This window comes from Molothrus ater, chromosome 21 (assembly GCF_012460135.2).
Source record: "Molothrus ater isolate BHLD 08-10-18 breed brown headed cowbird chromosome 21, BPBGC_Mater_1.1, whole genome shotgun sequence".
In the NCBI taxonomy this organism is placed as follows: domain Eukaryota; kingdom Metazoa; phylum Chordata; class Aves; order Passeriformes; family Icteridae; genus Molothrus; species Molothrus ater.
The window spans coordinates 10,372,247-10,385,549 of record NC_050498.2 but is presented as its reverse complement, the minus strand read 5'-3'; positions in this window follow the sequence as shown (position 1 = coordinate 10,385,549).

The following is a 13,303-nucleotide window of genomic DNA, read 5'->3' as shown; positions in this document are numbered from 1 at the left end:
GGTACTTGACTCTGTTTGTGCATTAGCAGAGGCTGATTCCTGCTCTTTACCTCCACGGCAACGGCTGGAATGGCACGGAGCAGCTCCCGGGGGCCGGGCTGGCAAACACAGCCAGCAGAGACTCTGCAATGGGCCGGCTTGGAAATAGCTTAAAAACCACCCAGTGCCACCTCTGCCATGGGCAGGGACAGCTGCCACTGTCCCAGGCTGCTCCAAACCACATCCAACCTGGCCTTGAGCACTTCCAGCTTCTCTGGAACCTGTGCCAGGGCCTCCCCATCCTCACAGGGAAGGATTTCTTCCTCGTATCCAAACTGAATCTGCCTTCCTTCAGCTTGAAGATGCTCCCCTTGGAGTGGCACTGGCCCTGGAGCGGGTGAGAGGAGCCCGTGCACTGCTCCTGCTCACCAACAATTACCGATTAAAACTGGTTACAAAGGCAGGGGAGGCTGAAATGTGCATTAATGGGAGACCCTGCCTCGTGCCAGCCATGGGGAGATGGGAGCAGGTACAGAACGAGCACCGGCAGTGTCCCCATGGCCTGGTGACACCCAGCAAGGACCTGCCACCTCCTGCAGCCACGGAGCCCGGGCTCTGATGTCACATAAACATCAGCCACAATAAAAAGCAGGAGAAAGTTCCTGCTTTTGCCTTTTCTAAGCCCACAATGCATTTTGGCCACCAATAAAACTGCTCAGGATTTGTACAGGGCTTTACCTCTTCAAAGCAGCAGCTTGTTCCTCTCAGCCCTTTCATCCAGACATCCAAAGTGCTTCCTACCCTTTCACAGCCTTTTGATGGGTGGGGAATTCCTCTTTTTTGATATGGAACAAGTGAGCCAGGCTGGGCTGTGGGCTCCCAACTCTCCTGAGTGGAGGTGGAGCCCAGGCCAGGTCCCGTCCCTGTCCCGCCCCAGCAGTGCCTGGTACCCAGCACAGGAGCCCTGAGATGAGATGGTGAGGGGGGTGAACACCGGGAGGGGAAGAGCGCAGCCCCCAGGCCGGGCCCGGCATCACCCCCGGGACCCCCGGGGCAGCACCGACCCCTAAGGAGAACGGGCGGGCGAGCGGCCGGTGCTGACAGCCGCGACAGCGCGAAAAGGCAACGCCCGCACCGATCCCGCATCCATCCCGCATCCATCCCGCACCGATCCCGCACCGATCCCGCACCCTCCGCATCCATCCCGCACCCATCCCGCAACCCCCGCATCCATCCCGCACCGATCCCGCATCGATCCCGCATCGATCCCGCACGTCCCGGCAGCGGCGCGGACACCGCAAGGTCAGCGGAGCCCCGCGCATCCCGCACACCCCGCACACCCCGCACACCCCGCATATGGCAGAGCCCCGCACGCCCCGCACATGGCAGAGCCCCTCACACCCCGCATATGGCAGAGCCCCGCACGCCCCGTGCCCAGCCGGTGGCACCGGAGCCAGGGGAGGCTGCGGGGCCCCGGCCCGGCCGCTCCGCCAATGCTCCGCCACCATCAGCAATCAGAATTTCCGCCGGCCGCTCATACAAAATCAAGAGGCAAAATAATTGAGTCAATAGCGCTGCGAAAGGATTGCTCCTTCAGCCCCATTCTTGTGCTAACAATCCTCCAGCAGGGCCGAGGATTCAAAAGCTCGGAGAATCAAAAAGGAATTGATTTGATTCAGAGCTTTAGCCCGGGCTGTATTTAACACATCATTTTTGCTTGCTCTACATAGAGCAGAAACTGTTTGAAGGCAGAGACGGGGGGAGCACAGGAGCAGAGGAGCAGGAGAATATTCTGGATTTGCTGCTTTTCCAGGAGAGTTGGACACACACTGTCCCCCAGAGGGCTGAGAGACCCTGGGGACCCACACAGAGACACCCAGGGCTCCAAATCCCCTGAGCACCCACCGAGCCCGCACTGAAACGGGAGCAGAGGGAAGGAAGGGAAGGAACACCCGGGCACTTGTTCATTATAGCTGTGATCATTTCTGTGAGCCCTTCTTGGCCTGCTTTTTATCTGTGACAGGGGCAGAAAACTCCTCATCCCACTCCAGCTTCCCGCCAATGAAGACAAACGAGAAAATGCAGAATTTCCCCAGATTCCATTAAACGTGAGGGCAACGACCACTGGGAGAGGATCAGCCACAAGAACAACTCCCCAGCCACTCCAGGGCTGCTCTGAAAACCACACATTAAAACATCAGCAACGCTGAGGCACCTCAGAACACCCAGGGCTGAAACACTTCCAGAAAAACCTGAATGAACTGCAGAACAAAACCCAGCAAGTGCCAAGAACATTCCAGCAGTTTCTCTGCTCGCCGTGTGGCACATGGAGCTCTGTTAAATCCTCTTGGGTCGTTTCACCCCTGACAGAGCCCAGCTGGAGGCTGGCACAGCGGGGACCCCCAGACCCCCACCCAGGCAGCTGATGTGATGTGTTGATGAGCCAGTCATGTCGCTGTAATAAGGAGTGTTTATTTGAATAATAAGGTCAGGGAGTTAAGTAGTTGGTATTCCACTCGTAGGAAGCAGTTTGCACAGTGTCACTAATAATTAAAGGGGTTTTTTGACTAATCTAGTTGCTCTTCCTAAATATACTCCACTCTGTTCAAGAAACTCATCAAAGCAGCGAAGTGATCTTCGAGGTTATTAATCTCCTTTGCTCCACAGCTGGAGCAAATTTATTTGCTTGAATTAGCATGTAATAAACTTATAATAAAGCTGCCATATCCCTCGCTTTAGAGCTATAGTTTGTGTAATGGGTAGTTAAATGTAGGTAATGCAGCCATGGGCTGTGGGAAAGCAGGAACTCACCACAGTGCTGTGCTATCCCAGCACTGGGGCTCAGCGGGATCCCTGCCAGGCCGGGAAAAGTCAAACTTTTTGGAGGCCAGTGGGGCAGAAATTAAGGAGAAATTGTTCCCTGTGAGTTTGGGGAGGGCCTGGCAGCCACAGGGTGCCCAGAGCAGGCTGGACAGGGCTGGGAGCACCCTGGGACAGTGGAAGGTGGCCCTGCCCATGGCAGAGGGGTGGAAATGGAATCTTTAAGGTCCCATCCAAACCATTCCGTGATTCTGTGGCTCTGCCAAGCCCATCAGCAGCCCCTTTACCATCTCCAGATCCCCAGGAACAGCTGAGACCTGTTTATCAAACCTCACAATACAGCAAAGGAGGGGTCCCCACAAACAGTGGGTACCTTCCCTGGCCACCAAGGGAGAATTAGCCCCAAAAACACCCTCAGGCTGCCCAGGAGGGGCGAAGCCCCAGCACGGTGCAGACCCAGGAGCAGCAGGGGATGCTCGGGGTGGCACCAGAGCCGCCAACACCAGCAGCACCCACAGATCAGGAATATTTCAAACAGGGCTGAGCTCGGCACAGGGTGTCCAAGTGAGAGGAATTAATTTGCTTCAGTTCACAAAGTTGAGCCTTTCTAGGCTGCAGCTTCCCAGGAGCAATAAATCCTCTGCCCTCCCCTTCCTGCAGCGCTGCTCCGTGCCTGGGAGGGGCAGGTGGAGACGGATGGGGCCCACAGCAAAGTTCAGCTGCACGGGGAGCCTGGCCCCCACCTCCTCCTCACAGGTTGTTATTCACACAGCCTGGGCAGTAAATAATTTTTCCCTCTCTCCATTTCAGCTCTTTTCTGCTCCTGCTCCGCGCTGGAGCAGGGCCTGAGCATTAGCCAGAGGTGTCAGAGGTGTTAGACAAGGTATTAAGGAGGTGTCAATGGTGAAATAGCTGGGATTACAGTAAAGTCTAAATAAGGTGTAAAATAAAACCAAAGGTGATAAAGTCGTTGATAAGAAAAGCTGGAGAAAAAATAGGAGTGCAATTATTTTTCATCCTGCTTGTTCTCTCTCACAGTGCATTATCTATGGCTTTGCAAAGACTTAAGTGAGATTTTTTTCCCAGTCTATGGTATTTTCTCCAGGCAGCTCCACAGCCCCTGCACGGCAAGGGAGCATCAGCAGCTGCACACAAACCCACGCCTGCCAGGAGATGCCCCTTGCTCCTCCTGCATCCCGGTGCAGGGGACGGAGGGGGTGAGGGCGTCCTGGGCAGGCTGTGACCTTGGCAGGGGCCCTGAGCCGGGCTCACCTTCCCCGGCAGCTGCACATCCACCATCCCACCGCCCTCATCAGGCTCAGGAGAGCTCTGCTCCCCCGCCCGAGCCAACCGTGCAGGGGGAATGCAAGAAATTACTCCGGATGGCAAATGTACAAATTAGCCTTGATTACTATCCGGGTCTCGCAGCCTCCTCTTCCTCGGGCTCATCAGCCCTGTGTGTCTGCAGAGCTGCTCTGCCCCTGCAGGGCTCGGAGCCAGGGCAGCCCCTCAGGGCACCCCCAGGAGGAGGGAGGTGCCTTTGTGCCTTTTCAGCGGCCAGAACTGCAGGGGGATGCAATGGCAGAGCTCTGCTGACAGCCCCTGGCTCTGACCCTGAACCCAGGGGCTCTTTCTGCCAGACACAAACCAAAATCAGGGAGGTTTTTGGGTTTTTTTCAGAAAAAAAAAAAAAAAAAATCACAGGGGAATAATTCTGGTGAGGAAAAAAAAAAGTTATTTAAAAGCACATTCATCTGCAATTCTCCCAGTGCTGTGAAGGGTTATTAACTGATTGGATTTCATCACATCCCACTTTGCTGCTCAGAGGCTGATTGTCCCAGATTTGCATTTCTCCTGGACAAGCAGCAGTCCCGGCCCCCAGGGTGGGCACAGGGCCGTGCCATGTGCCCTGGATGGCAGCAGCAGCTCAGCTCCAGCCCATCATGGTCCAGCCACCAGGAACAGCTCTCCAGGAGCACCTTCCCAGCAAAGCACCACAAAGCAGCAATTCCATCTGGGCGTGCAGAACAGCCCAGCCTGGCCTGGGGCATGAGCAGGTGGCAGAATTTGGGCAGGGAGGAGAGAGCCAGCCTGGCCCTGGGGGTGGGGATGGCAAAGGGCACAGCCTGGGGTCTGCCCTGGAAACCCACCCAGTTTGAATTAAAGATCATCTCATTCCCCCTGCCAGGGCAGGGACACTTCAGGCGGCTCAGAGCTCCATCCAGCCTGGTCTGGAACATTTCCAGCCCCAGTCTGAATGTCCCCAATGGTTCTGCAGGTGCAGGGTGTTGGCCCCAGCCTGAAGCACACACACAGAGCAGGGACAGCCAGGGTGCCCTGGACAAGCCTCCCTTGCCAAAACATTTCACTCCTGGCCCACAGCAAAGCCCCACAGGAGCTGCACCCCAGCACCAGCAGCTGCCTGAGCCCATCAGCCCAGCCCAGCCAGCACCAGGGGGATTAATATTGAACATCAACAAACAAAACAATCGCAAAGTCAACAGTTTAGGGGAGGAGGGGCTGCCACAGCCCCGCGGTCCCCAGGATTATTTTAAATGTGCAAAATGCCATCTCTAAATAATCAAACTGCACTGCTGCGACTCGGAAATTGCCACCCACGGCTACGGCTCCAATTTTAAACGCATCCTCAAGTCAATCTTGGTAAATTCCACATTAAATATTGATCAGCCCCAGAGAGGGCTGGGGCTGCGTGTGCAGCATGGATGTGCCAAATTCAAACAGCAGCAGCTGGCAAGGACAGACTGCCCAAATCACAGCACAGAGCCCAGCCCAGGACACAGACCGGGAGCCTGTGACATCTCCAGGGGCAGGGACACCATGATGGCCCCATCCCACCAGGAACCACGTTCCAGAACCTGCCTGGATGAGCAGCACATGGAAACACTCAGAGGAGACAAGGAAGGATCCCCACTGATGGACAGTGCCCAAAGCACCACGAGGAATATTTAAAGCACCATGAGGAATATTTAAACATGGACACAGGAAGGAAGGAGACAAGCATCAGTGCTTCCTTTCTAAAGACCCCAGCTCCAGCCATATTCCATGGAAGTGCATGTCCAAAGAATTCAAGTTACAGCATCAGGGCAGTTCTGGTTCCCAAATTCACACCATCACTCCTTGGAGGGCTCCAAGGGGGGAGGTCTGAACCACCAACATTCCCACTGATCCCATTGGGAAGGGGTTTATGATTGTTGGGAAATGATCCCTTCTATTTCCAAATTCCCAAACATTGTGCACATGTGTGTGCGTGTATATATATATATATATATTTATATGCCCGGAGTATTATGAAATCATACTTGAAACCCAGATTCCAACTCCATTTCCCAACCACTTGTATAAAATTTTCATTACAGATTGCTGCCCTGCAGTGGAACCAGAGGGCAACTTTATTAGAGGCTGCCTGGCAGCAGGAGAATGAGCCAGTCAACAGCTCCAGATATTCCTCTGCGAGACATGGCAGAGTGCTGGAAATGGAACAGATTATATAAAAAAAAAGTAATTCAGAGCAATTTCTAGTAAAGAGTCAAAGAACCATATAATTCAACATTTATATAGACAAGACTTCAAGGGAACTCTTCAAAATAAAAAAAGAGGACGAGGTAACGGTAAAAAACTCTGGTTTGATTTTTCCTCTTTTTTCAATTTCTTTTTTAACCTGCCCTGTTGGTTTGTGCCACCCTTGGCTTGGCAGCCCCTGCAGGGACAGTTCCAGCTCCCAGTGCCTGTCTGGCTGCTGCTGCCTCCAGGGCAGCTCCAGCTTTTCCTACCAAACCAGCCAAGCAGGGCTGTCCTGCTGCACCAGCCAGGATGGGGATGATCATTCCCAAAAGTGCCCACATGCAATTTTCCTCTTCCTCCTCTCCCCTGGCTCAGTTCTGGTGCTCTGAGAGGAGCAGACAATCCCTTTTCCTGTGATTAATTGGGGTGGGAGCTGCTGGTACCTGCAGCCTTCCCTTGGTGCTGCAGCTGCAGGAGCCCCGTGACTCCCCCGCCTCGTTTGTCATCTCCTGACACTGATGAAGAGCTGCTCCAGGAGGGAACATATCCATATCAAAGCTGCTTGGATCATCCTTTTGCAAACTATCTGCTGCATTTTCTGGCCTAGTTTCCTCTCTGATCTCCAGCTCCTGTTCCTTCCCTCCCTGAGCCCCAGCACCCAGGGCTGAAGGGTCCTGGGGAGAAACGGGGTCACTCTGCTTCCACATGGTCCAGCCCGAGCCAAAAACACTTCTGCAGCCAAGGGTGCCCGTGGTGGGATGAAAACTGTCCAAGCTGTGATGGGACTCACTCTCAGGCAGCACCTGACACAGGACAGAGCTCCTGGGGATGGGGATGGAGGAGCTACAGAGCTCCTGGGGATGGGGATGGAGGAGCTACAGAACCCCTGGGGATGGGATGGAGGAGCTACAGAGCTCCTGGGACTGCGATGGAGGAGCTACAGAGCTCCTGGGGATGGGGATGGAGGAGCTACAGAGCTCCTGGGGATGGAGGAGCTACAGAGCCCCTGGGGATGGGGATGGAGGAGCTACAGAGCCCCTGGGACTGGGATGGAGGAGCTACAGAGCTCCTGGGACTGGGATGGAGGAGCTACAGAGCCCCTGGGGATGGGATGGAGGAGCTACAGAGCTCCTGGGACTGCGATGGAGGAGCTACAGAGCTCCTGGGGATGGGGATGGAGGAGCTACAGAGCTCCTGGGGATGGAGGAGCTACAGAGCCCCTGGGGATGGGGATGGAGGAGCTACAGAGCCCCTGGGACTGGGATGGAGGAGCTACAGAGCCCCTGGGGATGGGGATGGAGGAGCTACAGAGCTCCTGGGACTGCGATGGAGGAGCTACAGAGCTCCTGGGGATGGGGATGGAGGAGCTACAGAGCTCCTGGGGATGGAGGAGCTACAGAGCCCCTGGGGATGGGGATGGAGGAGCTACAGAGCCCCTGGGACTGGGATGGAGGAGCTACAGAGCCCCTGGGGATGGGGATGGAGGAGCTACAGAGCCCCTGGGGATGGGGATGGAGGAGCTACAGAGCTCCTGGGACTGCGATGGAGGAGCTACAGAGCTCCTGGGGATGGGGATGGAGGAGCTACAGAGCTCCTGGGGATGAAGGAGGGGATGAGCGAGACCTCAGCCAGCCATGGAAACACTGAGCTGCTGCCCACGACCAGCACAGCACCTGGCCGTGGCATCAGCTGGCCATAAACAGATGTTAAGTGACCAAACCCAGACATTAAGGGGCCATGTGCAGCCTCTGAGAGCAGCAATCTGTACAGGAGGCTCCTGGCTCTCACCAAGGCACGGAGGGAAGGAGCCCCCAGAAACAACTGCAGGGAAAGTGGCACCCCAAGGTGCCAACAGCCCAGGGTGACTTCGGGGCCCTGGTGGAGGAGCAGGGAATTTGCTGTGGTGCACCTGGAGCAGCCCACAGAGCTGCTGGCCCAGGGATGTGAGTGCCTGGAGACCCCAGTGGCATCTCCCACCCCTCCTGAGAGCACCTCCTGCTCTCTCAGCACCATCAGCACCCAAACAAACCAAAACTAACACACCAAACTTTCTGACAAACCAAAAACTCCCTCCTGGCTCCCAGCTCAGCCTGCCATTCCCGGGAATTGTGTTTCTAAATACCAAAAACTCTGCAATTCCTGGGAACTGTGTTTCTAAAACCCAAAAACTCTGCAATTCCTGGGAACTGTGTTTCTGACAAACCAAAACTCTGCAATTCCTGGGACCCAGCAGGAGGGTCTGTGCTCCCTCCCTTCACCAGCCTGTGTCAGCAGTTTGTTCTGCAGCCCTGTAGGTTCTTCAGTTTAAATAAAATAAGAAAGAGGCATTTTCAAAGCTTTAATGGCTTTGAAAACAACATGGAGAGCTCTCTTTACTGCAGGAGAGGTTAATGATCTCCCTGTGCTACAGAACCAGACTGGACATCATAATAAATAACCTTAATAAGATATAAACATCACCCAGAGCTGCTCGGTGCAGAGAGCAGGCAGGAGCTGGAGGCATTTCCATGATTCAGGGGATGCAGGGGGGATCTCACACTGAAGGAACTCAGTAAAAAGGAAAAGCTTTACTCACACAGAGAGGGAGCGTTTCCCACCCTGCTGCCACGGGCTGTGCCCTGCTCCGGGGGCACTGAGGGGCCCTGCATGGCCAGCAGGGTGACACCGGGCCAGGGTGACACCAGATCAGGGTGACACCATGGCAGGGTGACAGACACTGGATCAGGGTGACACCATGGCAGGGTGACACTGGGTCAGGGTGACAGACACTGGATCAGGGTGACACCATGGCAGGGTGACACCAGATCAGGGTGACACCATGGCAGGGTGACACCAGGTCAGGGTGACACCGGGCCAGGGTGACACCATGGCAGGGTGACACCAGGTCAGGGTGACACCAGGCCAGGGTGACACCATGTTAGCATCAGGGACAGCCCCACAAAGGCAGCACAGGGGACACAGCCCCACAGAGCCAGCACAAGGGGGGACAGAGCCCCACAAAGGCAGCACAGGGTGGGGGGACAGAGCCCCACAAATGCAGCACAGGGGGACAGAGCCCCACAAATGCAGCACAGGGTGGGGGGACACAGCCCCACAGAGCCAGCACAGGGGGGACACAGCCCCACAGAGCCAGCACAGGGGGACAGAGCCCCACAAAGGCAGCACAGGGGGGACACATCCCCACAAAGGCAGCACAGGGGGGACACAGCCCCACAAAGGCAGCACAGGGAGGGGACAGAGCCCCACAAAGGCAGCACAGGGAGGGGACAGAGCCCCACAAAGGCAGCACAGGGAGGGGACACAGCCCCACAAAGGCAGCACAGGGGGACAGAGCCCCACAAAGGCAGCACAGGGGGGACAGAGCCCCAGAAAGGCAGCACAGGGGGACAGAGCCCAGCTGATGCAGGAGCCCCGATCCCGATCCATCAGCACTCAGGAGCAGGGAGGGGAGGGCTCGGGCCGGCCCCCGGGCATTAATCACCTTTGCCGAGGCTCTGCAGCCCGGACAGAACTATTCATCAGCAGCGTATCAGCCCTGCAGCCCGGCCAGGCCCCTTTGTGTGGGTCCCTTCCCATCAGAGCCAGATAAGATTATCAGCCAGGAGCAAGACACCCATTGAGCTACACCTGACTGGAAGAATGGGATTTTATTTTATTTTTTTATTTATCCCCCTGTCTCAAAGATGAGCTATTTCTTGTCTTGTCAGACCACATCCTTTTCTTGAAAGAACCAGCTTTAAGAATCCAATTTGTCAAGCTGGACAATCATTTGAGAATCCATAAAAAGCCTCGGTGACTTTATCAAAAAAAATAAATCAGAAGGTTTTAAATGGTAACTGAAAGGGATTTGAAAATAGGTTGAGTGGCCTACATCAATTAATCTTCAGAGAGCTGTGGCTTTGTGAAGCTGGAGTGGCAGAGAAGTGTCAAAAACTAGTTACTGGGCTCGAGGAGATGGAAGTCATCGATATTTCCCCTCTCCTTTTTCTCTTTTCCTCCTTCTCTGACTCTCCAGAGCACAGTGAGGGAACCCCCCCCTGCCACAGGGCACTGCCAGCTGGGCAGGGCTGGGGGGCCAAGCCAGGAGGGGGCAGCCAGCAAGGGCCAGAGCTGCTCTGGCACCCTGGCTGTGAGCTGTCACTGTCACTGCTGCCACCGAGGCCACAGCGACAGCCCTGGCAGGGACACGGGGCTCTGCTGGCACTCAGGGGCCACGAGGGACACGGGGACACCTGGGCAGGGACATGGGGACACCTGAGCAAGGACACAGTGACACCGTGAGGAGGGACATGGGGACACCTGGGCAGGGACACGGGGACACCCAGGGACCCCCAGCTCCACTGGGAAGGGAGGGAGGGAGGGAGAGAGGAGGGCACAAGGACAGAAATGAAATTATTCCAGTTCAGCCTCAGGGCCACCATGGCGGAGGTGGCACTGGGGGGGCTTTGAGGTCCTTCCAACCCAAACCATTCCATGACTCCCTTATAGCAATAATGAGAATAAATTCAATATCGAGCAGCATCCTTGGGCCACCTTTCCAACTCCTCGTGTCCTGCCCTGCCAGCTCCCTCCTGCTCTCCTCTGAGTGTCCCTGCCCATCCCTGGTGCTGCAGGGGATTTCTGCCCCCTCCCCATCCCAGAGCCCTCGGGGCTGGCAGGGAATGCAGGAGCTGCAAAAGGAGGGATTTAAATGGCCAGGGAGAGCCAGAGCCTGGAACTCCCCCTGTGCCCAACCAGGGTGTGACAAACAGAGCCCCAGGGACCACCCCCGGGGACACCTGGATGGAAACAACAGGATGCACAATTTGCCATAAAAATAAAGAGCTTGGGAGGAATCAGGAGGCTGGGAAGGGAAGGGCCAGGCTGCTCTGGGATGTGAGGGGCTCCAGATGGCTCTGCGGTTTAGTGCAATAAAAAATTTAATCTGACAGGCAAGTGTGGGGCTGGAGAATAATAATAAGACAAATAATTTCCTTAAAAAAACCCGAAAGGGATCTAACAGCTCAAAGATATCTTCATTTGCTGCAAAGAGCAGAGACCATCAGTTATTTACTGCAGTTGGGAGCACATTCAGGAGCTCTCAAACGCTATTTTGTTGCAGAAGCACAATGTAAGGACACTTTCCTCGCTTCCCAGCCGGGGGAAATAGATCTGCCTTGGAACTTGGCCAAAGGGCTGCGAGTTCGGGCTCTGAAGCGAAGGTGATAACTTTACCAATTAAATATGGATGTGATTTTTCCCCCCCTCTCCTCCCCTGGAATACTTCTGCACTGCCATTAGGTGATGATATAAAGACACAGGCCTCCTGGTGCAGCTTAATTGCTCCTATATAGAAAAATGATGAGCTCCATTGCTCTGCACAAGGGCTGCTGCGGCCACTTGCTGCCTTATTAATAGGTGATAGCGACGTGGGTTTAATTCTCGTGCCCCAGGAAAAGCAGGGAGGCAGCAAAGCCCTGCTCAGCAAACACCTCAGCGCTGCTAAACTGCTCCACTGAACAGCCAGGGGCTGAGGAGACGCTTTGTGTTTAATCACACACTTAAAGTGTTTTGCTGAGTTGATGCTCGGTGCAGGGCAGACAGGATGCGCTCCCAATTAACTGATCTTTTATCCCCATATCCTGGTATTTTTCTTTTTTATTGATACGCAGCACAGACAATCCTGTGTTTTGCAATCTGCTGCTCCATGATTTTCAGTCCAGGGTGAAGCCTGGGCGAGCTGAGGACCAGAACAAAGCTGTTGTTTTAATGAGCATGGACCTCAGAAGGGGCTGGGAGCAGAAGGGGCTCTGGGCTATCCTCCCCTGGGATGGGGAGGGGGCAGAAATCCCCTGCAGCACCAGGGATGGGCAGGGACACTCAGAGGAGAGCAGGAGGGAGCTGGCAGGGCAGGACACGAGGAGTTGGAAAGGTGGCCCAAGGATGCTGCTCGATATTGAATTTATTCTCATTATTGCTATAATGGAGTCATGGAATGGTTTGGGTTGGAAGGACCTCAAAGCCCTCCCAGTGCCACCCCTGCCATGGCAGGGACACCTCCCACTGCCCCAGGTGCTCCCAGCCCTGCCCAGCCTGGCCTGGGGCACTGCCAGGGATCCAGGGGCAGCCACAGCTGCTCTGGGCACCCTCACAGGAGAATCCCTTCCCAATATCCACCTATTATTATTATTATTATTATTATTATTATTATTATTATTATTATTATTATTATTATTATTATTATTATTCAGCCTTTGGTAAAGCATTATTACTGCAGGTTCTCAGTCTTTACCTCCTCAGCAGCCACTAAGCCTCTCCTAAAAAATCCAGATTTCCCTCTGCTTTCCACCAGTGTCTCTAGGAAGGAGCTTTTTTAAGGGGTAGGAAATTGGGGAGCACGGAAAGCAGGCGGGCAGGGCCTGCAGGGGGTTTGCATTCGCTCCTGCTGAGGCTCCCAGGGTTGATTTCCATCCCCAGAAGCTGCGTTGGGCACGGGGGGAGCGGAGCCGCCGCTAAATGGATGGCAACAGGAAAAGCTGCAGCTACAAATGGCCTGAGAAAAGGCGTGATGAGATGTGACTGCCCTGGGTGCTGGGAGCGCGGAGAGCGAAATGGGAAAAGACCACCTGGACGAGGAGAAAACGCTGCTGATTGCTCGGGGAAAAACGGAGTTAAAGATCATTGGAACGGACAGGGCAATCTGGCGGCGGCGGGCGCTGGGATTGATTCCAGGGCGAGGAGGGGCTGCGAGGGGGCACAGGGGACACGGGGGACATGGGGGGCACAGGGGACACGGGGGGACACGGGGGACACGGGGGACACGGGGGGACACGGGGCTCCGGCCAGCCCAGCCCAGCCCAGCCCCGGGGGGATCGGGGCTGTCCCTGCCCAGCGCTGGCTCTGCCGGGAGGGAAGCAGGAGGGAACCAGCCCGAGTTAGGGAGCAGAATTTTGGGGTCACACAAGTTTTTGGGCGGGCCAGGCCCCCGCAGCTCTCCCCAGTC